This window comes from Rousettus aegyptiacus, unplaced genomic scaffold (assembly GCF_014176215.1).
Source record: "Rousettus aegyptiacus isolate mRouAeg1 unplaced genomic scaffold, mRouAeg1.p scaffold_m13_p_1, whole genome shotgun sequence".
NCBI lineage: Eukaryota > Metazoa > Chordata > Mammalia > Chiroptera > Pteropodidae > Rousettus > Rousettus aegyptiacus.
The window spans coordinates 83,653,938-83,681,688 of record NW_023416284.1 but is presented as its reverse complement, the minus strand read 5'-3'; the positions used below and the strand labels follow the sequence as shown (position 1 = coordinate 83,681,688).

Here is a 27,751-nt window from a genome sequence, read left to right as displayed (position 1 = left end):
CAGAAGTGCAGAGACAATTAGGTTCTTGGTTTTATCTACATCTAATTGGTCTTTCTCCAGAGCTCTACCACACTGGTTAGCAGGGGGAACATTTCAAATTATGCTCTATTTTTTAAATAAAAAATGTAAATCAATGTCCGGTATGGCTCAAATTTTGATTTGAAAATGTAAACAATTTCCTCAGATAACTCTCACTTTCTCTAGGCAAATATGCCCAGATTTTAAGATCACCTTCTTCTCCCCTTTCCTGCCATTCTCTTTGCTTCATGGGTGAAAAAGTAGAGGCTGTCAATGAGCTTGGTCAGAGGGGAAGACCTGGCATGCCCTGGCTGTGTCATCTGCTTGGGAATGTCCCATGCTCCCACTGTAGCTTTTCTGCGGCATTTGTAGTGAACGCTTTGGTTCTGGTCACTCACAGTCAGGTCTCCTACTTGTCCCCTTGGCTGAGGAAACCCAGACTGCTACCACTGTCTACAGACTCCTGAGCCTCTTAATGCCTTGTCCTCCATTCAGGCCTCTCGCCTGCTCACCCTGGCCTCTGCTGCAAGGTCAGTGCATGCTGCCCTAATAGGCTTGCTGCGGGCCCATGGATGTCCATCCAGTGTCCATGCCCTACTGACACTGAGGTCAGCCCAGGGCTATTTCCGCCTTGCCCAGCTGTTCCACCAGGTCAATGTGGCCACACCTGAAGTTGGTAGGAACAGCTAGGCAGTGAGCCCTTTACAGAGTCTGAGAGAGGCAGCAGAAGCCAAAGCCCACCATATTCAGTGTCTCTGATTTTACTGCATTTTTTTCTTCTCTGGGTTGAAACCACAAGGGAAGAAAATAACAATAAGACCTGCACTTCTGACCTGTTCATGCTCCTCTTTGCCTTTCCTGTCCTCCCTTCCTCTCTCCTGCATTAAACCCTTCTTTGCCACTGAACTCATGGCTTGGCCGCCACAGTGAGTAAGCAAAGATGCCTCTTCCCCATACCACAGGAGAACTCTGAGGGGTATAAAAACATCTGGTGATCCTCTCTCAGGAAAATATTCTGCGTGTCAGATGCTGACTCCTCCTATCTTTCCTTTTTTATCTTTTCTGCAACAGACCCAAATTATTTCCAGGCACACAAATGCTAATGGGTTATGTACTTAGGAAAAAATGGAAAATTTATTAACAGTATTTGACATATAATCCTGGTGTGTGTGTGAGCATGTGTGTGGAAATAACTCTTGTTTAAAAAATAGAGTCACTCTAAATATGTCGTTCTGCAACTAGCTTTATTCACTTAATAAATATTTTGCATCTTTCCATATCAGCACTTATGAAACTGCTTCTTTTTAATGGCTTCATGCTAATTCATTGTATTGGTGCAATACAATTTATTTAACCCCTTTCCTTTAATTCTGGAAGTTTCCTGCTTTTCTTTCTTTGCTATCAGGAATAATGAGAGTGAGGAGACTCCCACACATTCATCTGTCTGTGTGCTTGTCTGTCCTTTATTCTCAAATTCCTCCTAATAGAAGAAGAGTGTTTATCTGCTGTAGTCACCATGTGCCTGGAACAAAACAGAATAAACAGACAAACAAATGGATGAACAAACATAATAAATGGATCCATCATAAATGAACGAATAACGATTTTTTTTGCCCTTGTGCAAGTTTTCAGCAGAATGAATTTCTAGAAGTGGAACTGTCGAGACCAGGCTTATGTGTAACTACCCTTTACTCCACACACCAAACTGTGCTCCAGGTATGTTGTGCAAATGCATCTGTTCTTCAGCAGATCCCAGACAGTCCTAGATTTCCTCTGAAGGAAGAGCCCGACAGGGCTTGTGTGCAGGTGGTTTACTTTGGGAAGCAGGGAACAGGAGTGGGAGAGTGGGGAAGGTCAACAGGGAAGGAGAAAGAGCCAGTGCATAGGTGAATTGTTGAGCTGAGTACCCCTGGGGGCATTTGGTCCCGGCTCCTGTCAAGCATCACTCCCTGGATGTGTCTGTCACCTTCTGGACCTTTACCATGTGGTTCACATGCCAAGAATGGTCCAGCTAGCTTGGGGGAAGGAGGAACTCAGGTGTGGGGCGAAATGCAGCAGAGAGAGCAAAAGGCTGAGTGCGCTGAGGACAAGGCTATCAGGCTGCACCTCGCACAGCTGGTTGCTGCAGCAACAGCTGGACAGACAGGTCGGCTGAGGTGTGTGCAGGGTCATGAAGGATGTCTGACACACTCCTTGTACCCATACCCTGGCCAACAGCCTAAATTCTAACACTATTTACTTTTTTGCCAGACTGCTAAGTGAAAGGATAACATATTGCCATTTAAAACCTTTGCATGTCTTTGATTAATGGAGAAGTTAAATAACTTTTCACAAAGTTTTTTGGTCAGTTGTATTTATTCTGTTAATTTCTTACAAATGTGGAATTAATTTTAATGACTATATTCTCCTTGGGAAAAATTAAGACATTATTTTGACCACTCGCCCTTTCCTCACAGGTACCTACCATTCTTATTTGGTGTTTATTCTTTTGAATTTTTAAGCTATGTACTTGCATATTCATGTTCCCATGAAATTACATAGCTTTATGGCTTTATATATAAATGGATACATACAAAGGCATGCAGAGCCACAAATACACATATATACATTTATGTGTACATCCATATGTAAATGAATGATATGGTCTGTATTATTCTGAAGGCTGTTAATTCACTCAAAAATATGACTTGAGAGGAGGAGGTAAAAAAAAAAAAAACGACATAAATGATAGAGGCTCTGTTCATCCCTCTGGCGACCAAATCAATATTGTGACGGAAACAAGGAGCAACAGCAGAGAAAAATCACCTGAGATCTAGATGAACAAGCCATACAACTAGGGAGAAATCCAAGAAATCACACTGCAACAGGACGGGGCAAGGACGCAGGGCTGCCTGATCTTGAGTGGCTGAGTGAAACAGAGCCTGTGGCAGCAGCAGATACCTCTTAAAGGGCCACATCCAAGAGCAGATTTTCACAGTGATGGACCCACTCTCTCTGAGCAACAATGCCAATTTGGTTGTGCTCAGAGGGCACCAGGGACTTATAGGGAGACATTGTCAGAATGAGGGCTGAGAGGAGACTCACTCTGTACAAAAGTGCCAGAGGTATCAATTGTTCCTCTATTGAGCCCTCCCCCCTACCAACGCGCAGACTCAGCACAGCCATAGCAGAGACATCAACAAACTGGATAACAGAGGTCACTCTGCCCAGAGGATTCCCTGAAACCCCGCCTCACCCAACTTGTGGCCCCCACCCAAGCCACATCCAGGTATATCCTCAGCGAGTCAGGTGCTCCTTGCTGAGACTCACACTGGAGGAGCCAGCTGGCCTAGGTTTCTGGTGTGTCCTTTTGAGGCAATTATAAGCACAACATCTGTGGATTGCTTGCTGAATCTTAATAGGTGGCCCTGGAGGGGAACAGGCTGGAGCTAAATTTGGCCAGCAGCTGAACTCCTCTCAGGACTGTGCCACTGGACACCTACTTCACAAATCCACAGTAATAAGACTGGGAGACTTAAGAGCTTTGCTTAGTACATAGAAACAGACATGGAAAGGCAACCAAAATGGGAAGACAAAAAAGCAGAAACCATATGAGAGAACAGAACAGAGATCCAGATATAATGGAGTCAAGCAATCTAACAGATGCAGAGTTCAAAACACTGGTTATAAAGATGCTCAATGAACTTTTGGGAAGTGCAGATACATTCAGCGAGAACTTCAACAAAAAGATAAGAAACATGGAAATGGAAATTATAAAAGAGAACCAGTCTAAAATGAAGAACACATTATCCGAGGTGAGAAGTATATTCAATTGAATAAACAAAGGAATAAACAAAGTGAATAAATTAAAGGATCAAATGCCCTATCTAGAGGATAGGAAAGTCAAGGACACTTAATCAGAATGGCAAGAGAGAAGATGCCAAGACTCTAAAAATAATTTAAGGAGCATATGGGACAATATTAAGGGTCAAAATATCTGTCTGATCGGCATAACTGAAGAAAATCAAGATGTTGAAGAGCTGTTTGAAGAAATAATGATGGAAAACTTCCAGAACCTGGTGAAGGAAATGGACAAAAAACCCCAGGAAGCTCAGAGAATCCCAAGACCCAGGGATCCAAAGAGGCCCACACCAAGACACACCTTAATTAAAATGCCAAAGGTTAAATACAAAGAAAGAATATTAAAAACAGCAAGAGAAAAACACATAATTACATATAAGGCAACACCCATAAGAATGGCAGCTGATTTCTCAAAAGAAACTATGTAGGACAGAAGGGCTTGGCACAAAATATTTGATGTAATGAAGACCCAGGATATACAACCAAAAGTACTTTATCCAGCAAAGCTATCATTTAGAGTTGAAGGACAGATAAAGAGCTTCCCAGACAAAAATAAGCTAAAGGAATTTATCACCACCAAGCCAGTATTGCAGGAAATGTTAGAGAGACTTCTTTAAGAAGAAAAAACAGGTATCAAAAACAGGAATAAAGAATGGTAACAACTACATTCCTACTAATAAGTACCTCGAATGAAAAAGAATTAAGCGCTCCAACCGAATGATAGAGTGGCTGAATGGGTAGGAAGACAAGATTCCTACATATGCTGCCTACAAGAAACTCACTTCTGATTAAAAAATGCGCACAGACTAAAAGGAAGGGGATGGGAAAAGATATTGCTTTGATGGACCTAGAAGGTATTTAAGTTAGACAGAGAAAGATAAACCCTATATGATTTCAATTATATATGGAATCTAAGGAATAAAAAGAACAAGCTAATCAAAAACAGATTCACAAATATAGTGGACAATTTGGTGACAGACAGAGGGGAGGGGAGGCTGGGAGGCTGGGAGAATGTGGTGAAGGGTTAAAGAAGTACAAATTAGTAGTTGATAGTTGGGCATAGGGAGCACGGAAGAAGGAATGCAGTTAGCATTAATACGATGGCTAAGTGAAGGGCCAGGGGAGGGAGGGAGCAATTAATTGGGGGTATCATTTTATGAACATTATAGATGTCTAACCAATGTACTGTATACTTGAAACTAATTAAAATAAATAAATCAAAAATATGACTTGATTATTTTTCATATCAGTGCATATATAGTTGCTTATTATTTTAAACCGCAACGTGGTATTTTATAATATAGACCTAGCACTCCACTCTCTACAGATATATATTTTGGGTTGTTTATAGTAGATCACCATTAGGAACCACGATGAGCATACTTCCTTTTGCACATGTGTCAGCTCTCTCTGGAGTAGGTACCCCCAAAGGGATTCACTAGCTTGAATGTATATGCCTTTTAATAATATTTTTACTAATAATCGGCAAAAGACTTTATTGCTTACTTTGGCACAGATGATTGTACTTGACGACGGACTGCCTCTGGTTGGGGTGTGTGGGTCTGAGGACACAGCTGGGTGAAGCTGGCTGTGACCTGAATCTGATGCTGCTGAAACCTTGTAGTGCAGAGGCTACTACTGAAGGTCTAGACCCAGCAAGGACGCTAAACAAGACCTGTCAGCAGAGGTGTGAGGAGGCAGGGTGGAGCCCCCAGATGTGTAGACTGTGGATTGGCAGAATCGGAATGTCTCTTCCATATGGGAAAATAGTAGCTGAAGAACTGCCCCCAGGAAGTGTCCCCTTTCTAATTTGATGGGGCCTTGATATTGGTGCACATGGTTTGGGGGGGGGGGTAGTAGAAGGAAGGGAATGGAGGTGCAGGCCCTGAGGTTTTCTGATATTCCCACAGCCCAGGGAGGAGCCAAGAGAGTGAGGAGTTGGCTCCTTTCTTTCCAGTATCAAACCTAGTCCACACAGGTAACCTGCTCCCTGGGAAACCAGGAGCCTCAGGCTGCTGCCCCCACCTGGAGAAAGGGTGAAAGGGTCTGGGGATTCAGGACAGGTACTTGCTGGTGGGTGTGGTTGTGGTCTCTGGACCTGTGGATTTGAGCTCCAAGCCTGGGCCAGGTATGCCTTCAGGGAGACTCTTTTATATTTTAATTAAATTGACAAATTGTTCTTTTGTACCAGCTGACCTCCCACCAGGCCTGGTTGTCTACCAATCAGATGAATAAAAAGGAGTATTTCATTACAGTGATAATTTCTCTTTTTTTTGCTTGCTAGTGAAGTCTCTTCATATACTTGTTAGTCATTTTTATTTTGTCTTTTCTTTACAAATTTTCTTCACAAATACTTTTTATAGTTTGTCAGATATTTCATTTCATTTATAACATCTTTAATATTTAAGTAGTTGTATAATTTTTATTAGTATAATCTTTTTTTAATGACTTGTGGGTTTTGGGTCATGCTTAAAAAGAATTTTCCAACCCACAATTAGAGAAAGATTTTTTTATATTTTAAATAATTTTATTTATTGTTTTATAATGTTTAAGTTTGTGACTATATAAAATTTATTTTCCTTTTGGTAGCAACTTTGGAGGTGGAGTGAGGGGATCTAATGATTCTTCTTTCTACCTTCTCCATTATCCAGCATTATTTAGACAAAATTGTTGTTGAAAATCCTTTAAGTCAACCATAAAGTGCAGTGTACGGAGTTCTGGGCTCAGTAAGCTCAGCACAGCAAGTTTTTCTCCATTGTTGGTTCCAATTTCTATTTTTCCACTTGGGTACTGGGGGGAAAGGATGATTTTCTTTAGGGGCTGTGTTGGATGAAATACATGTATCTTTAACATTAGACTCACACTTGGTTCAGTGAGGCTCACACCACGAGGGAGCTGGCAACTGAGACTTTCAGGAGCAACAGAAGTCTGTCTCCTGCCCACTTCACATTGCCATGGTGGACAGGTTTGCTGCCACTGTCCATATTAGTTTGCTAGGGCTGCTGTAACAAAATACCACAGACTGGCTGGCTCAAGCAATGCAATTTATTTCGTTATAGTTTTGGAGGCTGGAAGTCCAAGATCAAGGTGCTGGCAAGATTGATTTCTTCTGTGACTTCTCTCTGTGGCTTGCAGATGGCCTCCTTTTGCTGTGTCCTCACATGGTCTTTTCTCTGGAGGGGCTTTTTTTTTGTGTGTGTGTGTCCAAATAAATCACTTTTTTTTAATAAGGACACCAGTCAGATTGGATTAAGTCCCACATTAATGATCTCATTTAAATTTAATTACATTTTAAAGGCTCTATCTCTAAATATAGTCACATTCTGAGGTACTGGGTGTTAGACATCCACCTTTTGGGAGGGGAGACAAAATTCGGCCCCTAACATTGATGAAATCTCTCAATCAATCAATCAATCAATCAATCTCCCAATCTCAACCTTCTTTCCAGTTGTCTCAATCTCTCTCCCCCCTTTCCCTCTTTCTCTCTATTTGTGTATCTATTTATCTTAATCTATCTCCAGAGTACTTATGGAAGGAGACCTCATGGATTGCCTCATTTCATTTTCATAACACCTTGAGAGATAAATATTATTATCATTCCCATTTTACATATGAGGAAACCGAGCACATCAAAGTTATATAATTATTCCCAGGTCACACGAATTATGTAAGTGGAAGAGCTGAGGTTAGAACCTGTCTAACCTGACTGCGGAATCCATGCTCTTATGCAATAAGGAGACTACTTTTCAAATACTTTTACATTTTTTATAAGACTTTGGTCATATTCCATAGGTTTTGAAATGTAGAGCTCTTTTTATTTCATTTTCTAATTACTTAATCTGTTACTGTAATTTTTCATTTCTGATTTAAAAGTTACTTATGAGTGCTTTTAAATTTCTAAGTAGATTGGGGGCCATATTTCGGTGGCTTATCTAAGTTTTGTTTTCAGAAAATGTGGTGTGTTTAATTGCTACGTATCTCTCTCTTTATTGTGGACCAAAAAAAAAGGGGGGTTCTATGGAAAGTAACCCCATAGGGTGATCTGATTATAAATTCATAACTGGGGAGATCATGGTTGGTAGTCATGCCCCAAGTCTATAACTTTTTTAGTAAAAGGTTTATTTTCGCCTTAAAAAAGACTTGCCCATTATTTTTGTGCATCTAGGTTAACAGCTTTGAAATAAATATAACTACCCTCAGGGGAGCACATATTCTTGTTAAATAGGCCGTAATCAAGCTCCCTCCTTGACTCCCAGTATCGTGTAATCTTTTTTCCTTAATCTCAAATGCATAAAAGAAACTGCAAAACTGTTATTCTCCGGAGTATTTGAGATCTTTCTTCCCAGAATATGTCAGTTTGGCGCAAATAAATTCTTATAAAACTTCTTTACATGTTCAGACATTTCTTATATCAACGCTATCAGCTATCTATACAAATTTATTAAGATTTTCTTTATGGCACAGTCTATAAACAATTTTTGTAAATAGTACATGAACATTAAAATTTTTTTTCTGGTTTCTACAAAACTAGTATGTCCATTCAATAAAGCTTGTATAATTCACATATTCTAATCATATTAATTATTTTTCTATTGGATCTGTTAAATTTTGTTACATATTTTTAAAATTTATTGTGATCTTGTCAAAATTTCTTGAATTTTAAAATTTTTTTCTCCATGTATTTCCATACAATGTAGTTTAGTGTGTATTTATGACTGTTACAATTTCTTTAGAAATAGTATCTTTTAGCAGTAAAATTCCTCTTAGACTTATTCAGTGTTTTGACTTTAAGGTGTACTTCGTGTGATATTAATATTTTTGCCATTTGTTATTGTCAGCATTTTCTGATATATTCTTCCTCACTTTATTTCCTGCCTTTTTCTTTATCATTTATTTGTTGTAGGTATGTGCATTAGAAATAGCATTTAGCTGATTTTTGCTCTGTCACTGAATCTATTCTTTTCTTATTGAATGTAAGCCATAGCGAAGAGAATAATTTTACCCGGGCACATTATTTATTGTAATTAGTGATACATTCAGTTTTTCCCTTGACATCTTATTTTATGTTTTATGTTCATTGTGATTTCTTATTGCTTTCATTTTTCACCTTTCCTGACTCTTTCTTGTTCAATCCTTTTTTTGTCCTTGTTTTTCTCTTCTAATGGTATTAAATATTACATCTAAATGTTATTCTAATAGTAGTTACTCTAAAATTACTACAAACATATTTTATCCTACATTGGTCTATCGAAGTTAAGAATTAAACATTGTTCATGAACACCAGCATTCATAGCCAAAAAATTAAACATGTATTTACTTCCCTTTTCATCCCTGTATCACCTGGTTTTTAATAAGAAATCTGAACTTTTATCCATATTTCTCCCTCTTCTATTCATTCCTCAAAAAATAATTTAAAACTAATTTTCACTATTACATATAATGCTAATAATTGGAGTTTGCAGTAGTTTAATATATTAGGATGGAAGAGAAAATCATTTTGGAGTGTGTACAACTCTTTATTCTGGAAAGTATATTTTGATGAACCCCTTTAAGTCATGTAGGAAAAGTACCTATTCTTTAGGGGAAGGTCTTGAATTAACTCAAGTGCAGCTGCTTCAGACTGAGATGTTAAGTGTTTTGTTCAGTAAAGTAACTATTTGTTAAACTGGATTAAGATTGACCTATGGTAAAAATCACTGTTTGTTCTTGAACGATGAGTACTTCCTACAAGTCTTTTGCTCAGGAGCTGAGTTGGTCGATAGCCTAGATTTTACACAAGGCTGATTTTCTCTCCATCTTGTGTAAGGAAAGATGGGGCTTGGCACACAGCTAACTCCTTTTGCCGAGCGCTTTTCCAACATGGGTTCTTTAGGAAAAATGTCTAAGTGTTTGGGACAAAGTATTGTGTGTAATTAAAATTATCTCTATTGGCCCATAAGAATTGGCCTAATTGTTTTGGGTTGGGTTGAGACAACTCAGAAGGGAAAAAAAAGGTTTTACTGTTAAATGTCTATTATTTATTAATAATGGCTTAGCTTATTGTGTATATTTTCAATATATGTAACTGCTATTAAAGAGATACTGATATTAACTAGATTTAACCTATGAACTAACTATAAGTTAGTTCCTCACTTTGTAATTTCTAGCCCCTTTGCCATTTTATCATGTTTAGGGAGACTCTCTTGAACAGATTTGGCAATTCCAAAAATATTTTCACTAGTGTTCTTTCTGCTGGTCAGTTCCTTGATTAAATATATTTCTTTAATTATTGTTTTTTTTTTCTTTTTCATAGGAGCTTTTGGTTGTTGCTTTATCCCCTTGGATGTCATTGTGAATATTAATTAAAATTTATGAGAAATTATCTTCTGTTTCCTGCATTAAATCTTTTAAATTGGGAGCCATTTGTGCTAGTTACCTAGTTTAGCTTTCTTCTTTCTGGTTGCTCATTCTCCTCAAAAATTTAGTGAATTACCTTTGCTTGATCACATTTAAATTATAGTCTGAGCTGGTAGAACTCCCTCAGCATCTAGTATAGGTTAATGTGTAATTTCTTTTCTAAAGCATCCTAATCTACACTACTCCCTTCTGCCCCAGTGAAGCTACTAACTTGAGATGTTCTAGTATCAAGTAAGGTCACTAGCTACTTTACTTGAGAGCCTTTGAGGTGTCCTGGTGTCTCCCTGCCCACCCCACCTCCCCAATAGCTGATTCACTCAACATATTACATTGTCATGTTTCAGTGAATATAGATATCATTCAATTCAATTCAAACCATGTTTCCTCTGGCTGATAGTCTTTCAAGTTGGTAAAAATGATAAAAATTTCCTTAGTTTCAGTATAGATATCATTCTTATGATTCTTTTTTGAAGGTGTCTGGGAGGATTTATCTTTTCTTGCTTTTAAAAGTATAAATATATCATTACCATTCTTAAAAGTCTTCCAAAAAATTTAACAGAATAAATTTATCTTTTCGCGTATTTATATAATTTTAATGATTGAAATCTTTAATTTAAAAACCGAAATCATCGAAATACTGGAAGTGTGGCACACTATGAAGACTCCCTGAGCTAGGATTCAGAAAATCCAGATTCTAGTACTGGTTCGATACAAATTATGTGATGCTGAGAAGTCATATTACATCCTTGGGTTTCAGTTTTAATTTCCTCATCTGCTAAATGAAGGTAGATTATTCAGACATTTTGCATTCTACAAAAATTATTCATTTCTTCATTTAGCAAGGATCCATAGCCAGATACAGAACTATGCATAAAAAAAATAAGATCCTAAAAAAAGAAGAAAAAAGAGAGAGGAGGAGGAGAAACAAGTGGAGAAGGAGGAAGAGAGAAAGGAAAAGAAGGATCCCATTAGTATGTTCTAGGTCAATTGAGAGAGACCATATTAATTAATTCCACATTTTTTCAGTAATTGCTGTGCTACAACAATCTACAGTATTCAATAGAAGGAATGAGTAAAGTCTCCACATTTCTTGGAAGTTAGAAAATGGGGATTCTTTTACAGAGGTAATTCAAAACTTGGATTTAAAGGCTGACCAGGAGATTATCACGAGGATGAGTGAGCAGCCAGGAGGAAAGACCAGCATGAGCTGAAGGATGCGGGCTATGAAAGGAGAGACTGGGAGGAGCAGTGTGTTTGGGAACAGATGAAGAGTTCATAGAGACTTTTGGACATCCTGGAAGATGATCTGGAGCCTAGGAAAGGAAGATAGAGCTCATTGGGAGAGAGTATAGCAGAACTGATGGTACTAGCCTTATAGGGGAAGGCTATTGATTTACAGAAGAGCAATTGGAAAATGCTGACTCCCTTGAGAATTAAGAGAGATCTAGTAAAAGGGAAGATACCACTTGAGTCAATGTCCTCAAGGCGGAACCAGATTTTCATAATGGAAAAATATTTGATGAGTGTTTAAAAATTTTTTTGTTTCCAGGAAACAAGACTCCAGAGGGTACCAAAGAGAGGGTAGAAAAGATGGGAATGATTGTCGAGTCAAGTGGAAAGTTGGAGTGGGTGCTTGGGGATGGCAGTCGCATAGAGGATAGGTGGCTGGCAGGGTTTGCATTCCCAGCAGAGATAGAGGATAATGGATATGATAAGCAAGGAAAGGGGAGCTGACCTCAGCTATCATTGTCAGATCAGGCTAGGCTGTTGGAAACATCATGAAGACAGAAGAAAACCAGGAATTGGCAAGAATTCCTGTTTAATAATTCATCGTTAAGTGTGATATTAAAATTTAAAGGTCCAATAGTAATTTTGATTTAGTTAGTAGTTGGTCCATGCAGAGACATTCTAAAGTAACAGCAGCCTGCTCATTGTTGCCCTTCTTTAGCCTGAGTGAGTACACTGCCCCTCCTCCATCACATCATGAACATTGCTGCCTGCTGCTCACGGAACTTCACTTTGTTGCTGGAAATTGCATCCACAAAGCTCTTTCAATCAATCAATGGCCCTTGAGTTAGTTAGAAATTGCCCACTGATAATGATAGTGCAGACGCCTATAGATAACACATAACCTTCAGAAGCTAATTTTCATATAAGCGTGTTTCTAATTTTGCAATTGTGAAGGAGGAAGAAATTTTTTTCCACCCTTCTAAGTTCTTCCAGCTGGTCTAATAATTAAATTGGCATGAGACAGATTAACAAGAGAAAACAACCAAATTTTATTACATATGTACATATGGGAACCTTACATACAAGAGAGTCAGAGATCCTGTCTTTGAGGCTTCAGTGGGAGGAGGGTCATTGGCAAGATGATAAGCAGAGCACATGTTTATTAGATGTTTTCTTTGCTGTATAGAGTTATTTCTGGGAATAACTCTTCATATGGACAAGGTCCAAAATTTAAATTATTTGAGGAAGAGGTAAAGGTTTCTCTTGATCCTCAGGGTCTCAATTGCCATCAGCCCAAAATAATCCACATGACAGTGTAGCACATCTTGGGGAGGCCTGTTATGAACCCTTTGACAGGCAGGAATAATATTTCAAAGAAGTGCTAATTCAGTAGTTTTCATTGTGTCTCACATGGATGTTTGGACATCCAAAGTGAAGCCATAGCCAGGCAAGGAGAGCATTAAAGTCAAGGCACAGACTTATTTATGGAAACCCATGGCATGATAGGAGGATGGATGGATTACTATTACAGAGTAAGGTGGTTTTGCCTTTCTCAATGCACATGCAGCCAATCACTTTTTGGGATACATTGTGGATACTATTAAAAAATAAACTACTTATTAGGTATATAGTCCTGTACGAATTGTCAGATACCAACTATAAATTACACACATTTTCCTTTTTCCACTATGGTTTTTCTACCCTACATTTTGTTGCTATGCTTACTTCATATTGGCTCCCAAAAATCCTCTAGAGGCACTTGGAACATATTACTGCCACCCAGGAACAGTTGCCTAATCAGTGCAAATCCCTTCCTGTCTTGGCAACTTCTAAGACACCTATTCATCTCCTACTCTGGGAGGGTAGTGTGGGGGAGGAGTCCTGGGTTTTCTGCCAAGTCCAGGATAAGTGTATTCTTGGCATCCCAAGTTGAAATGATAGTAGCTTTTCAAAACAATCTTTAAAAAGAGTGATTTTGTTCTCTGGAATAATTTGTAATGTAGTGCAGCTAGCTAATGGTTAAACAGATTTTTCCCCCTCAAATGGGCTACCCTGTTTAGATAATGAGTGCTTATTGCAGTGTTACAGTTTTTAAGCCCCCAATTTGTAAGGGAGCTGTCAAACCAGACTCTTGTGAAGACACCCAGGAAAGAGATGTGCAGCAATGGACTGACGTAGTCTTACGACTTTAAAAATTTTTATATTTAAGTTTACTATGAGTCTCGGAAAATGCTTACAGTTGTGTAATCAGGACCATAATTAAGATGCAGAACACTCCCATTATATCAACATTTTTTTTCTTGTTTTGCCATTTTGTAATCAAACTAACCTCTTCCCTATATCCAGCAACCACTGATCTGTTTTCCATCATAACAGTTGTGCCTTTTCCAGAATGTCATATAAATGAAATTATACAGTATTTAACTTTATTAATTGGCTTGCTACACTTAGCATAATGCATTTGAAAGCTATTTTTTCAAGTTGTTTTATTTACTATTTTATTATTTGTTATCCGTTTGTCTCCCCTCTGCCTTTTTTGGTTTTCCTGTTCCTCTTTTCCTGGCTTCTTTGGATTATTTGAAAAATTTTCAGTATTTTCTTTTTGTTTATTTCCTGGCTTTTGCCTATATCTCTTTGCATTTTTAAATGGTTGTTCTTAGTATGAGAATATGTGGTCAACTTTTTACCAACTTTTACTATTAAAAATATAACAGAAGCTTTACAACCCTATAGTTCATATTACCCTGTATATACATTGAAAAGCCCACCGTATATTGTTGTAAATTTTGTTTTTGAAAGTCATGCACATCTTAACAGATGTAAGAGAAGAAAAATAATTTAATATTTATTCAGATCTTTGCTAATTCGGTTGCCTTTCTTTCATTCCTGAAGTTACCAGTTTTCTTCCAGCCTATAGATTTTATTTAGCATTCTTTTAATTGATGTCAACTGAGGACAAATCCTTTTACTTTTTAGTAATTGAGGATGTATTTATTTCATATTAAGTCCTGAAGATATTTTCACCCAATATAGAATTCTGAGTTGAGGTTACTGTCTTTTAGCACACTAAAGATGTGTTCCATTTTTTTCTAGCCTCATGATTTTTAATGAGAAATCCAAAGTAATTTAAATTGTTATTTCTTCATATGTGATGTGTTGTTTTCCTGTGGATGCTTTCAAGACTTTTTTTTAAAAAAAATCTTTGGTTTTCTGCAATTTGATTAGATGAGTCTGGTATGTGTTTCTTCATACTGCATTTTGCTAAACTTCTTGAATCTTTCAATTTTTGTCTTCCACAAATTTGGGAAATTGCCATTATTATTTCTTTAAAAACTTTTTTGTCACCAATCTTTTTTCTCTTTTACTTTGGAACTCCATTATTAGATCATTTGATATTATCCCACAGGCTCTTGATTCTTTGTTGATTTTTTCAATGTTCTCTATTTTTCGAATTCTGTGTTTTCTATTCATCTATGTTCAACTTTACTGGCTTTTTACTTTATCATTTTTATTATGCTATAGAGCCCACCCAGGATACTTCATTTAAAAGTAATATTGTTTTTTTTTTTTTTTTTTAGTTTAAAAGAGTTCATTTTTTTTTTTTGCAGTTTCTGTTTTTTGAGATTTTTTATCTTTCCATTTGTTTAGAATGTTCATTTTTATCTCATAAAGTGAGTTATAATATCTGTTTCGAAGACTTTGTCTGATAATTCCAACATCTGGGTCATCTCAGAGTTACAGTTATTGATTATGTTTCTCCTAGAGAATTGGATACATTTTCCTGGATCTTCATATGTCACTTAGTTTTGGATTGAATCCTGCACATTTGAATATTATGTTGTGAGACTCTAGTTTCTACTAATATTTTGTAGATATTGAGTATATAAATATGGACAGAAATATAACAAATAAATTGAATTGGTAATTTAAAATTTCCTAAAAAAGAAAATCCAGGACCAGCTGGCTTCACAGGTGACTTGTACTAAACATTCGAAGAAAAATTAATACCAATCCATCTTAAACTCTTCCAAAAAACAGAAGGATACACTTCCTAATTTGTTCTATGAGACCAGCATTACTTTGATATAGAAGCCATATAAAGATACTATGAGAAAAGTAAACTAAAGACCAATATATGTTATAAATGTAGATTCAAAAATCCTCCATGAAACACAAGCAAACCAAATACAATTGTTTATTAGAGAATTATACATCATGATCAAATGAGATTTATCCTAAGAAAGCAAGGGTGTCTCAACATGTAAAAATTAATAGATATAACACACCACATTAATAGAATAAAGGAAAAAATCTATATAATCATTTTAATTGATTGAGAAAAGGCATGTCACAACATCTAATACCTTTTCATGGTAAAAACATTCAATATACTAGGAATAGAAGGACACTTTCTTGATACGATAAAAGATATTTATAAAAAAAAACTCACAGCTAACATCATACTCAATGGTAAAAGAATAAAAGTTTTCCACCTAAGACCAAGACAAGGATATCCACTTTCACCACTGCTATTCAATGGTGTACTGGAAGTTCTAGCCAGAAAACTTAGGCTAATCAATTAATTAATTATTTAATTAAAGTTTAAAAAGGCATCGAAATTGGAAAGGAAGTAAAACTTGAGCTAATAAATAAATTCAGCAGAGTTGCAGGGTCAGATCAACACACAAAAGTCACCAGCAATAAATAATGAAAAAAATTAAGACAATAACTCCAATTATAATAATATTTAAAAGACTAACATACTTAAGAAATGTAGAAATTGTATACTGAAAACTATAAAACATTGCTGAAAGAAATTAAAAAGACCTAAACAATGGAAAGGCATTTCATGTTTATGAATTGGAAGCCTAATATTCAGATGACAAGTCTACCCAAAGCAATCTATAGATTCAAGGAGATCCTTATAGAAATTCTAAAAACCTTTGGCAGAAATAGAAAAGCCATTCTTCAATTCACATAGAATTGGAAGGGGGCCTGCACTGCCAAAAACAATATCAAAAAGATAGAACAAGTTGGAGAACTTATACTTCCCCTACTAAAAAGGTATAGTAATCAAAAACATTATGGTGCAGGTGTAAAGATAGACATATAGATTAGTGGAATAGAAGTAAGTGTCCAGAAATAAACCCATGCATCTATGACCAATTGATTTTGACTAGGATATCAAGGCCATTCAATGGGATAAAGAATAGTATCTTTAACAAATGGCTATGGGGCAACTGGATATCCACACGAACGAGAATAAATTTAGACCCCTGCCTCATTTACAAAAATTAATTCCAAATGGGTAAAGTATTTAAATGTAGAGCTAAAAGTACAAAACTCTTAGAAGAAAACAAGGGTAAGTCTTTATGACCTTTGATTTGACAATGATTTCCTAGATATGACAACAATAACATAAGCAAAAAAATAAAAATAAAAAGATAAATCAGAACTGATGAAAATTAAAAAACTTTGTGCATTAAATGATATTATTAAGAAAGTGAAAATAGAAAATATTTGCAAACTTTTTATCTAATGAATGTTTAGTATCCAGAATATATAAAGAACTCCTGTAACTCTACAAAAAAATGTTAGACGGTCTCATTAAAAAATGGGCCAAGTGTTTGAATAGGCATTCCCCTGAACGAGATATACAGATGGCCAAGAAACATATGCAAAGATATTCACCATCATTAGTCATTAGAGAAATGCAAACCAAAACCACAATGAGATACCACTTTACATCTACTGATGGCTAGAATAAAAAAGATAATAACAAATGTCAAGGATATAACAAAACTTGAACCTTCACACATTGTTGGTGGGAGTATGAAATGGTACAGACACTTTGGAAAACAGTTTGATGATTCTTCAAAAAATTAAATATAAAATTACCACATGACCTAGCAATTTCACTACTAAGTATGTACCCAAAAGAATTGAAAGCAGATAGTCAAATAAAAACTTGAATACAATTGTTCATAGCAGCACTACTCATAATATCCAAAACAACCCAAATTTCTTCCAACAGATGAATGGATATATAATATGTGGTATATCCCTACGATGGAATAAATTCAAGAGAATATTATGATAAAAAAGAAATAAAATACTGATAACGTGCTACAAAATGGATGAATCTCAAAAACTTGCTAAATGAAAGAAGCCAGACACAAAAGTCACTTATCGTATGATTCCATTTATAAGAAATACCTAGAATGGGTAAATCCATAGAGAAAGAAAGCAAATTGGTGGTTGCCAGGGACTAGAGAGAGGGGGAAATGGAAGTGACTCCTTAATGTGTATGGGGTTTCCTTTCGTGGTGATGGAAATATTTTTTAACTAGATAGAAGTGATAGTTGTACAATATTATAAAAATACCAAATGCCACTAAATTGTATACTTTAAAATGGTTAATATTATCTGTGAATTTTATCTAAAAAAACCAAAAACTTTGTAGCCCTAGACTTAATTATAAAACAAAAATAAGACAAAAGCATTCTACGAAATACCTGATCAGTATTTCTCAAAACTTAAGAAACCGTAACATCCAAGACGAGACTAAGGAGACATGACGACTAAATGGATGAGATCCTGTGGTGGGGGGTGGAGGTGGATGGGCAGGGTGGGGAGGAAGCAAGTAAAAAAAATCTGAGTAAACTACAGACTTTAGTATATATCAGTATTGGTTAATTAATTGTAAGAAATGTACCATACTAATGTAACATGTTAATAATAGAGTGCAGGCTTTAAACTAGGTGCAGTCTTTAGAACCTAAAATTATTCTGAAATATAGTCTATTAATAAATCCGTTGGATAATGTTAGTCTGTTTGTTCTGGTGGGCAAACTGGTCAGATTCAGGCTACAAGTCCTGACTAACTGTTTACAGCTAGTATTCTCTGTATCAATCCAGATTTCCAAGCCCTTCCCATGCTTCGTGACTGTCCAGGCACGTACTCTTCCAGGGTTAGTCTAGAAGTTCAAGGGCTGTTTTCAATTGTAGTTTGGTTTTCAAAACCTTTGCAAAATGCTTCTTTGGGTCTCTTCCATGTATGTGTGACTCAGGCGTAAACTTAGGATTTTTATGGGTTCATTCGCAGAATTAGGGGATGTTTGTCTCCAGCTATCCCCTCACACCAATTTCTCCACGCTGTTTACCAGGGTCCCCTCTTCATGGCTTCTCTGGCCAGAAAGACTGGTTATTTACTCCAGTTTTAGGTGCCTATGCTGATGTGGCAGAAGCTGTATTGCTTTGCAACTGAGGCTGGCCTTAGGGGAGAGGTAGAAAAATGAGGACAGAAGAAAGACAAAAAGGCAGATTCCTCCTATACTTGCAGGCTCACAGGGATCTTTTCTCCTGGTCCTGCTAGAAAGAGAAGGTTATACATGGAGTTTTTGCTGTCTACTCTCTGTCATTCTGTCTGTGGCCCACCCTTTAGATCAAAGACAGGAGATGAAGGGGAAAAAATGAGTAGTCTCACTGCTGTATTTGTCATTCTTCAAGTTTTTACTTCCCTCCTTAAATCACATGCTCTTGTTTACTTTTCAGAGTCCTGAGGTAATTGGTTGCTTTTTAAATTCTTTCCAGAATTTTTAGCTGTAATTAGTGGGAGAGATAGGCTAAAATGGTCTCACTCCATTTTTGCTGGCACCTGAACTTCAGGATTTGTTTTTGAATCGTCCTTCAATCCATCTACACTTGCCCGTGCTCACTGGTTCCCCAGCTCCTTCTCCTCCTGGTTTTGCTTCTAATGTGATCAACCAGTTCATTAACTTCTAGGTAGTTAACTTATCAGCTTAGCGTCTTGGCTTTTGCTAGCATTTTCTCTCCTGTGTGGCAGCTCTTCAAACTTAGTCCCCAGGTAACACATATTTTTTGGTTTGTCCCTAGGACCACCCACACCTGTGAACAGACACTGCTCCACTCTGAGGATGCCACTTTCTTCTGGTCCTGGCCAGAACTAGCTACACTTCATTTTTCTGGACCTTTTGTTATGTTCCAAGTATACTGAACTTGAGTCATACTTAGAGATCATCAAAGACAAGACAGGACAGGATCAGAGGTAAGAGATCTAACCCACGTACAGAGGTGGCTTCAAAGTGCACTAGGGATAAGAGACCAACAGCTGAATCTCTAACTCTGGGGTGGCATGGGAGACAGAACTTTCTCATATATAGGCATGGCTGTCTTTAGTGCTCTTCTCCCTTGGTGACTTTCCTATTATGTATAGTCTTGCTGAGAAAGGACAGAGAGGTGACTTAGGATCAGCTTGCAAGTGATTTCATGTTAATACCCTCAGTGGTGACAAAATTCATCCTTTGAAGGAATATTTGATTTTTTTTTGAAATAGTCAAAAGTCATCTGGAATGAAAACATTTCTGACCAATGAGATGAGTTATCAAGTTGGCAGTACTATTCTTGACCCCAAATGGTGTGGGAATATAAAGAAAGATGAACCTGTGTAGCCTGTAAGTTCTCTCAGCATACGGTTCAGAAAAGATTCAAATATATTTTGAGGTATTGCCTCCCAAGGTAACTACTTTGACCATCTTTCAGATGGTTAAACTCTCTCCTGTTTAACTTTTGAAGTGAAACCAATCCCTTAACTTGTAGAAACTTGGTTTACCTGCTAAGTTTCCTGGACTTTAGAGTTCTTCCTTCTCTTGTGGCATCTCTTCAAACTGAATACATAGGATATCAGGCGTACCAGTTAAGAAATGGGTTAGGCTGCAAGTAACAAAGTTTTGAAAAACAAGGGATTAAAGCAATTAAGGTTTATTCTTCTTTATTTAACTGATCACCCCTAGCTGCAAAAGATATTGGGAAATGGGTTTTTTAACTGTGTCCCCATTGTCCCCTACCCCTAAACAAATTACAATTCTTTTGGTAAGATGGAAAGAAAGGGTAAATCTTGGGTTGGCAGACTGTTGCAATCTCTGTCATATCTGATAGACAAAAATTGAACCTCCTGGAATCATAAGGGGAAACATTGATTAATGCTTTAAGATCAGGATTGTCAGTAGGAAGTAATGGAATGTGGGAATATTTTTACGGGTTTACTAATGGCTTTTCCTTGGTTCTTGGTCACTAGTTGGACGTGGTGCCAATCCAAGTTGGACCCAAGATTTTGTTGGCTTCGACCATTGGTGAAAATTAGATATTCAGCTCCATCAGCTCAGGTCATTAAAATTCATTTGAGTTTATGTGTTTTGAGGTCTTGGGCCATTACCTAATTTTAAAAGGTCCTTGTGAGGATGACCAAAAGGGAGGACCATTTAGTGAACTGTTGATTATTCAGAATCATTATCTATACCTACTTCTCCTTTCTTCCTAGCTAATTCTTATGGATAAATCATCCATCCAGCCATCCAGCCATCCAGCTACCATCCCATCTGTCATTTACTGAGTAGCTACTAGGAACTGGGCCCAGTGCTAGGCACTAAGACCTTACAAATAAGTAAGAAAGGCATGGTCTTTATTTTTGAGTACTTCATAGTCTATGAACAGAAAATCACTTCACCTAATACAGGCATGTGTACTGTGTGCAGGTGCCTTTACCTCTTTTTTCCGTAACTCAGAGTTATGATATGATTTGGTCCAAATCCATCCCTCTACTCACTTCTATTTGTTTATATGGGTAAAAAAAGAGAGAGAGACAAAACTAAGCCTTTCTCTGCTATGTGAAAATCTAAATCTTAAAATCCAAACCAAGGCCAGAGCCTTCTCTCTGCACTGAGAATAACCAGAGGGAAAGAAAACAGCTAGTCTTAAAATCTTTTTCTGTTCTGGACCAAGATTGGATTTTATTTTTGATTTACATTTCTCTTTGTTCTTTACCCAGTTCTTCTGTTGTTTTCTTAGCTCAGCACAGTGGACTTTACACTCGAACATACTCCTAGATTGACAAGGCATCTCGCAGGGACACGATGCAGCTCTTTAGTGCTGGAGGAGGTGAGAGAGCAATGTGAGCTGAATGAAGGGCACCCTGCATGGTCTTCTGCTGATGGATGGCTACTTTATTTAAAAAGAGGAACTTGCATTTCTGTTTTTTTTTTCTTTTATGAGTTTAAATGCTAATTCTAGGCCCAAATGGGGAGAAATTTTAGAAATAGAATTTTAGAGTAAGTTGACAGCAAAATGATGCCAAATGGCTCTAAAAGTATGCCTACCTTCTGTCTGGAAGGAAAACTGGGTTATCATTGCTGTTTTTCTTTCTATATTCTGTATAACTCTCATAGTGTCCCTGATGAGGCTGAAACATGAGTCCTCTGGGGCTCAAGAGGACCTGTGACGGTCAGTTCAAAGGGTGGAGGACTGGAAGCCAACTTCACCTACTACGTCAGCAGTGGGAGCTGAGAGAGAGGTTGGTGGGAAAATAATCAAAGCTGATGTTTTAAAGCACTTTAATGTCAGCCAGACACTGTTATGTGAGTTTTGTAAATGTGAACTCACTCCTCACAACAATCCTGTGAGATAAGCATTATTATTATTATTATTATTATTATTATTATTATTATTCACATTTTGAAAACTGAGGTACTGAGAGGATGAGAAATGTGTCCAAAGTCACACAGTCAGGAAGACATGGCGGCTTGAAAATCTACATCCTGAATCACAATGCTATAAAGGAGAGGACATTAGAAGGAAAAAAGAAAGGGATAATTACTTAAATGACTGAAACTCTGCAATCTTCAAGGAGTTTTATCTCATTTGATACATTCATTCAACATATATTTATTGAGTACCTACTAAGTGCCAGACACTGTATATTAATAGAAAACTTGAGGTATAGTAAGACCAACAGATTAGGAGATGATTGCCCTGTAAAACATAGCTTGTTAGTTCCTAGGAAGAAAGGAGCATGTCAGACCATGGGGGGCACAAGGGGAAACACCGGGGTCTGTAAGGTGGCAGAGGTGGGAGGGGAGCTCTGACAAGAGCCTTCATTGTGATTTCTGCAGAAAAGAGCAGGTAAGGCAGGATGAGTAGGCTGAGAGGTGACTGGTTTGAATAATTTCATTGGGATCTGGTGTGTAGGGGCCATCCCTAGTTGTCTGGTACTTGGTCCTGGGTGATTAGGGCAGAGAGCATAGTGCCTTAAAGTGTGAGAGCCTATGAAAAGGTAATTGGGGTGTGCACTCTGGATAGATTGGTTTGTATCTGAAAAGTATACTCATGGGTGAATTGTTTACTATTCCTAGGAATTAGCTATTCCTTGGAGGGGCTTTTTTACAGGATCGGCAAAACCCCAGGTATAGAAGCATCAAAACTATAGAAAATAAGGCGCAGTTAATACACCATGCTAAATGTTTGGGATAGAGCAGTGAACGAGGCAATAATCAAGAAACTGTGTGTGTATGTGTGTGTGTGTGTGTGTTTGTGTGGGCGGTGGACATTTAAAAAATGCAATTCAATTATTAATTACAATCCTGGTAAATACTATGGCAGAGAAGTCTAGAGTGCTATAAATACATGTAACAGGGATTGGCTTAATCTGAAGGATCAAATCTCCACACTTTATAACTTTATTAAATAAATTTTCATTGAGTTCTCATTGCATGCCCAAGGATTAGGAATATAGAGATGATGTAAAATTTAAGTCCTGCTCCCAGAGTTTTGTAAAGGACTTAAAATTTAAGCCCTACCCTCAGGAAGAACAAGACAAGCAGACAGTTATGAGATGATGTGGTAAGTGCTGCATGTTCATCAATAAATGAATAGATACATGAAGTTGGCATATCTATATGTACACTATTATTGAGCCATAAAAAGAAATGAAGCTCCGATACATGTTACAATGTAGATTAATCTCTAAAACATTACGGTAAGTAAAAGAAGCCGGATACCAAAAATCACACATTGTATGATTCCACTTATATGAAATGTCTAGAATAGGTAAATTCGTAGAGACAGAAAGCTGATTGGTGGTTGCCAATGGCTAGGGAGATGAGATAATGGGCAATAACTCCTTAGTGACTATGAGGTTTTATTTTAGAGTGATGGTTCAATTAAATAGGATGGCTCTACAATCCCTGCCCACATATTTCGCAGATAATGATTTAGTATTGGCCCTGGGGTGTGCGCGCGCGCGCGCGCGCGTGCGTGCGTGTGTGTGTGTGCGTGTGTGTGCGCGCGCGCTTAAGTAAATCACTGGAAAATCATTTTCAATTTAATTTTTAATCTATTTCATTATTGATTTATTGTATAGTGACATTTAAGCAAACGTCTTGTCTTTATTAGTTTCACAGCAATCCAATATATGTGGAATGCGAAGTCAAATATTTAACTCAGGAACTCTGGGATACCAGAGAAACCACTTGGTGTCTCAATTACATGAGGACCTGCCAGGCCTCCTGGGACTCATTGTGAGAAGACTTTGGGCTCTGGGCTGAGGTCTAGGACACTGGATTTTTAAAGATAGAGGTGAAAGCTGCTCCTGACCTATGTGGGGAGGTATAACTCTCACCTAGAGGAGAGGTAGTCTCTCACTATCCATGGTCTTTGTCCTGATGGGTGTGTTATGTGCTATAGCAGCAGGACCCTCCCAGAAGTGGGGGGCTATGACATTGAATGACAGGCAGGGGCTGTAATGGGGGTTGACCATCCGGGTGGAGTCAAGCTCCATCAACTGAGGCATCAGGAAACTGTCCCAGAGATGAGTATGGGAGCGGATGGGCAAGGTTGGGCACTAGAGTAGGAAGAGTGAAGGACTGGTTCAGACCTGGAGAATTTGTCCTCATTTCCTCATAAGAGGGGGTGATATTCTGAAGAACCATGTATCCCTTTTGTAAATTAGAAAAGAGAGCTGTAACCCTGGTAGAGAGAGAGAGTTTTCCATAGCCTGGTTAAAGAGTCAGTTATAGTGGGGCATGGGGAACACCTCAGGGGGTGCATGGGAGCTACATGGTGGCACTTTGGAATGTTACACAGACCACAGTTGCAGACAAAAGCACTATCTACATTACCTGTATCCCTGGAGAATTGAGGTCATTTGGGATTCAAAACTTAATAGCTAGATCTTATGGTTTGATGGATTGGCCAGAAGGTTTTTCTGCCTTATATAGTCAGGGCACTTGAATAACTTGAAGTCCCAAAATGATCTCAATCAGAAGGTGGCAATTAGTGCTTGACACCAGCCAGAGGCTTATCTGGGGCTGTCACCTGGGGAACCGCAGTTCTCCTCCACAAGAGCTTTTCCATATGGCTGCTTAGGCTTCCTCAAGTATGGTGGCTGGGTTCTAAGAAAGTATTTTAAAAGACAAAGAGGGAAGCTATATGTCTAAGTCTCAGTCTTGGAAGTTATACAGTGTTACTTCCATGATAGTCTATGCCATGAAAGGCAACTGGGTTGGTTCAAATTCGAAAGGAAGGGACATAAACATCACCTCTTGATGGAAGCATCATGAGGTTACAGTGTAAAAGAACATTTGGAAGGAGAGACATTATTGTGGCTGTCTTTAGAAACACGATTTACTGCAGAGTCTTTCTACGTGAGGGAAGGGACCTGGGAGAATGGGGAAGTCTCAGAGGTTCTATCATGTAGACAAAACTTAATGTTGTGCTTACCAAGAAATTAAATTATTTACTACTCATAACACTTAAACAGCATAACAATACTAGTATGCTCAATTTTACAGTAAAGAAATTACATAATTTTTTAAGGTTATTCAATGAGTAAGTATTGGAGTCAGAATTCCTCCCCTGTCAGTACTGCTCTAGAATCTGCATCTATATTACAATTAGTACCATCTAGACCCTGGGTCTCCTTCACAAACTTCCCCATAGGTATTAATTGAGGTAGAAAAGTGACATATGCAAATTTCAAAGCCTGTCTCCTCTTATTGACTTTAAGTACTATATTTTTGTGGTATCTAATTTCCATGGTGTGAAATTTACAGGCTTTTCCTGTTCCATGTAATATGGTCTGCTTTATTCTTATCATTACAAACACATTGATGCTGAATTCTATAGGCCCTCTGCCTGTGACCTTTCCTTGCTCAGCAGAGCTCAGGGAATTTATTCAGAGATATTTTCCGGCCTTGAAGGAGCAGGTGCTGGTAACACACAGGGTATTTATTTCAAGTTTGCAGGTGCTCAGCTTCACACACTCCTGAAAAACTTAAGGTTTTCATTGTGGGAACAGTACAGGTGATCCACTGATTTTTGATTTAGTGGTGAAAGCAACCACTTCAGTCTTGCTCTGTAATTTGTAGACTCCAGTGAACTTGGCATTTTTTTTCTTCAAATGAAACAGTTTAATAGGCTTAGCTACTGTTCTGAGAGGTAATGTGTACATACATATGTGTGTTTTATAAAACAAAATTTGAAGTATAAAAAGAAGCAAGTGAATACTCCCTTGTTCTTTCAAGAATGACAGAGGAAGCTTGTTCCCACAGGAGACTAAGGCACCCGGGACACAAAATACATAACATCTGTGTTAGTGACCCAAGAACAAGGACAGAGTAGGTCTGGATGGATAAGGCAGAGATTCTTATTAGCTTTCTCTTGTCCTTGTTTATTTTCATAGTTCTAATATCAAAATTCACAGAATTTTTATCATTTTTCTGGTATAGGCTTCACACTTATTTAGTCTCTACTATCCAAAGATTTGCACATAGTAGGTGTTCACCACATATTTGCCAAATGAATTAATGCTTAATTTTGCTTTTTCATTAGAGAACTTTTTAAAATGCAATGCCATGGGAGACTTAGGTCTTATTGCTAATGTCAAGCTATCATAGATTTTTGTGGCTGAAGTCCCAACATTCATCTCTCCATGCATGGAACATCAAGTGAACAGGCAAAGTGAAGGAAAGTGTCAAGAAACCAGTGTGTGGGGAGCAGAGAAGCCTATTTGAGGTCCCAGGTACCTCGAATATACACATCGACCTCATCTCTGTGAAGGTCACTCTCAAGGCTGCTCCAATACATTGCAATACAAGTGAGAATCCAGTCCCGACTGCTGAGAGGCAAAACAGAGGCCACAGAGTACATTAAAGCACCTCACCCATGGGAGGGCTTCACCAGAGCCTGCTCACCTTTATTTTAGTTATAAATGTGGCTATTTTATTTCCCATGGCAGGTTGGAAGCTTTAGCTTAAGTGGGGTGGGGGTTGATGCTGCCGGAGCAAGTGGAGCAAGGGTCACGATAGCCCCTCCTGTGTCTTGATGGAGGTTGCTGTTTTGTCATAGTGTACGTCACTGAATCACTGGTAGTGTCAGCACCCTTTTCAACCTAGGCTGCAGGTGGCACGTGAAAACCTATTTTTCTTTTCTTCTTAAAGAGGCTCTCTGACAGCAGTCAGGATTCAGGCCTCAGATTGAATTACTCGAGAAGGCAGTTCAACTCATTCTTCCTGGGGCAGGTTTTTTTTTTTTTTTTTAATTAAAAAAATATGTTTTTAATTTAGAGTTAGTAGTTTTAATTGGTATGACATTTGTAATTTTTTCTCCATTTTATTTTCTGTGGTCAATCTTTCCTTTAGTGAAAAAGCAAAGTTTCCACACCTGTGCATTGTGATCTTGTATACACCCTCACCGTCCCCACTGAGGATAAACGGAGGGACAAATGTTGTTTCATTTTTAAGCATACATTTTTGAAATAGTTTTTATTTCTTCAGTTTATAACTGTGGCCTAACTCTATATGCCATGAAGACTAAGTAAGAAAAGGATGCCTTAAAATGTATTTGCCAAGAGAAATCAATGGATTCTACTCTGCAAGAAAGAAAGCTATCGATACTTAAAGTATGGTTAACAATTTAACGTATATGCTTCTACATATTTGACTATCTATGAATGCACATATGTATTTATTTCCTTACTGTGTTTTACAAAGTGGACCGCAATGACCTCTGACACCAACTACCCAGAATTAGCACACACAGGATTAGGGCTCAGTCCTCCATAAGATTGCCCTCACTCTGGAAACCAGCTGAAAACTTGGAGCTCCCAGGCCTCTGTATCCTTAAGGCTTGATAATTCACTGGAATGATTCACGGAACTCAGAAAGTGTATACTTATGTTCAGTTTTATAGCCAAAGGATAAAAATCAGAACCAGCCGAGAAGAGACACCTAGAGTGAAGTCTGGGAGTGTCCCAACTGTGGTGTTTGAGTCCTCTCTCTGGATTCAGGACATGTTATCCTCCTGGTTTACTGATGTATGGCAATGTGCAGGGTACTGCTAACCAGAGATACTCACCTACGTGTCAGGGTACATAGTTTTTATCGGTTGATTAAATCATTGGCTATGAGATTAAATTA

General features: G+C 37.9%; 1 long non-coding RNA gene across 1 annotated transcript in view; it reads left to right on the top strand.

Annotated features, from left to right (window-relative positions):
- LOC107521719 overlaps window positions 1-27,751 on the top strand; it is a 109,044-nt gene that overhangs the window by 66,263 nt on the left and 15,030 nt on the right. The window contains exon 2 of the long non-coding RNA XR_001599633.2: window positions 19,380-19,551. This is a non-coding gene — a long non-coding RNA (uncharacterized LOC107521719). The remainder of the gene's footprint in view (window positions 1-19,379; window positions 19,552-27,751) is intronic.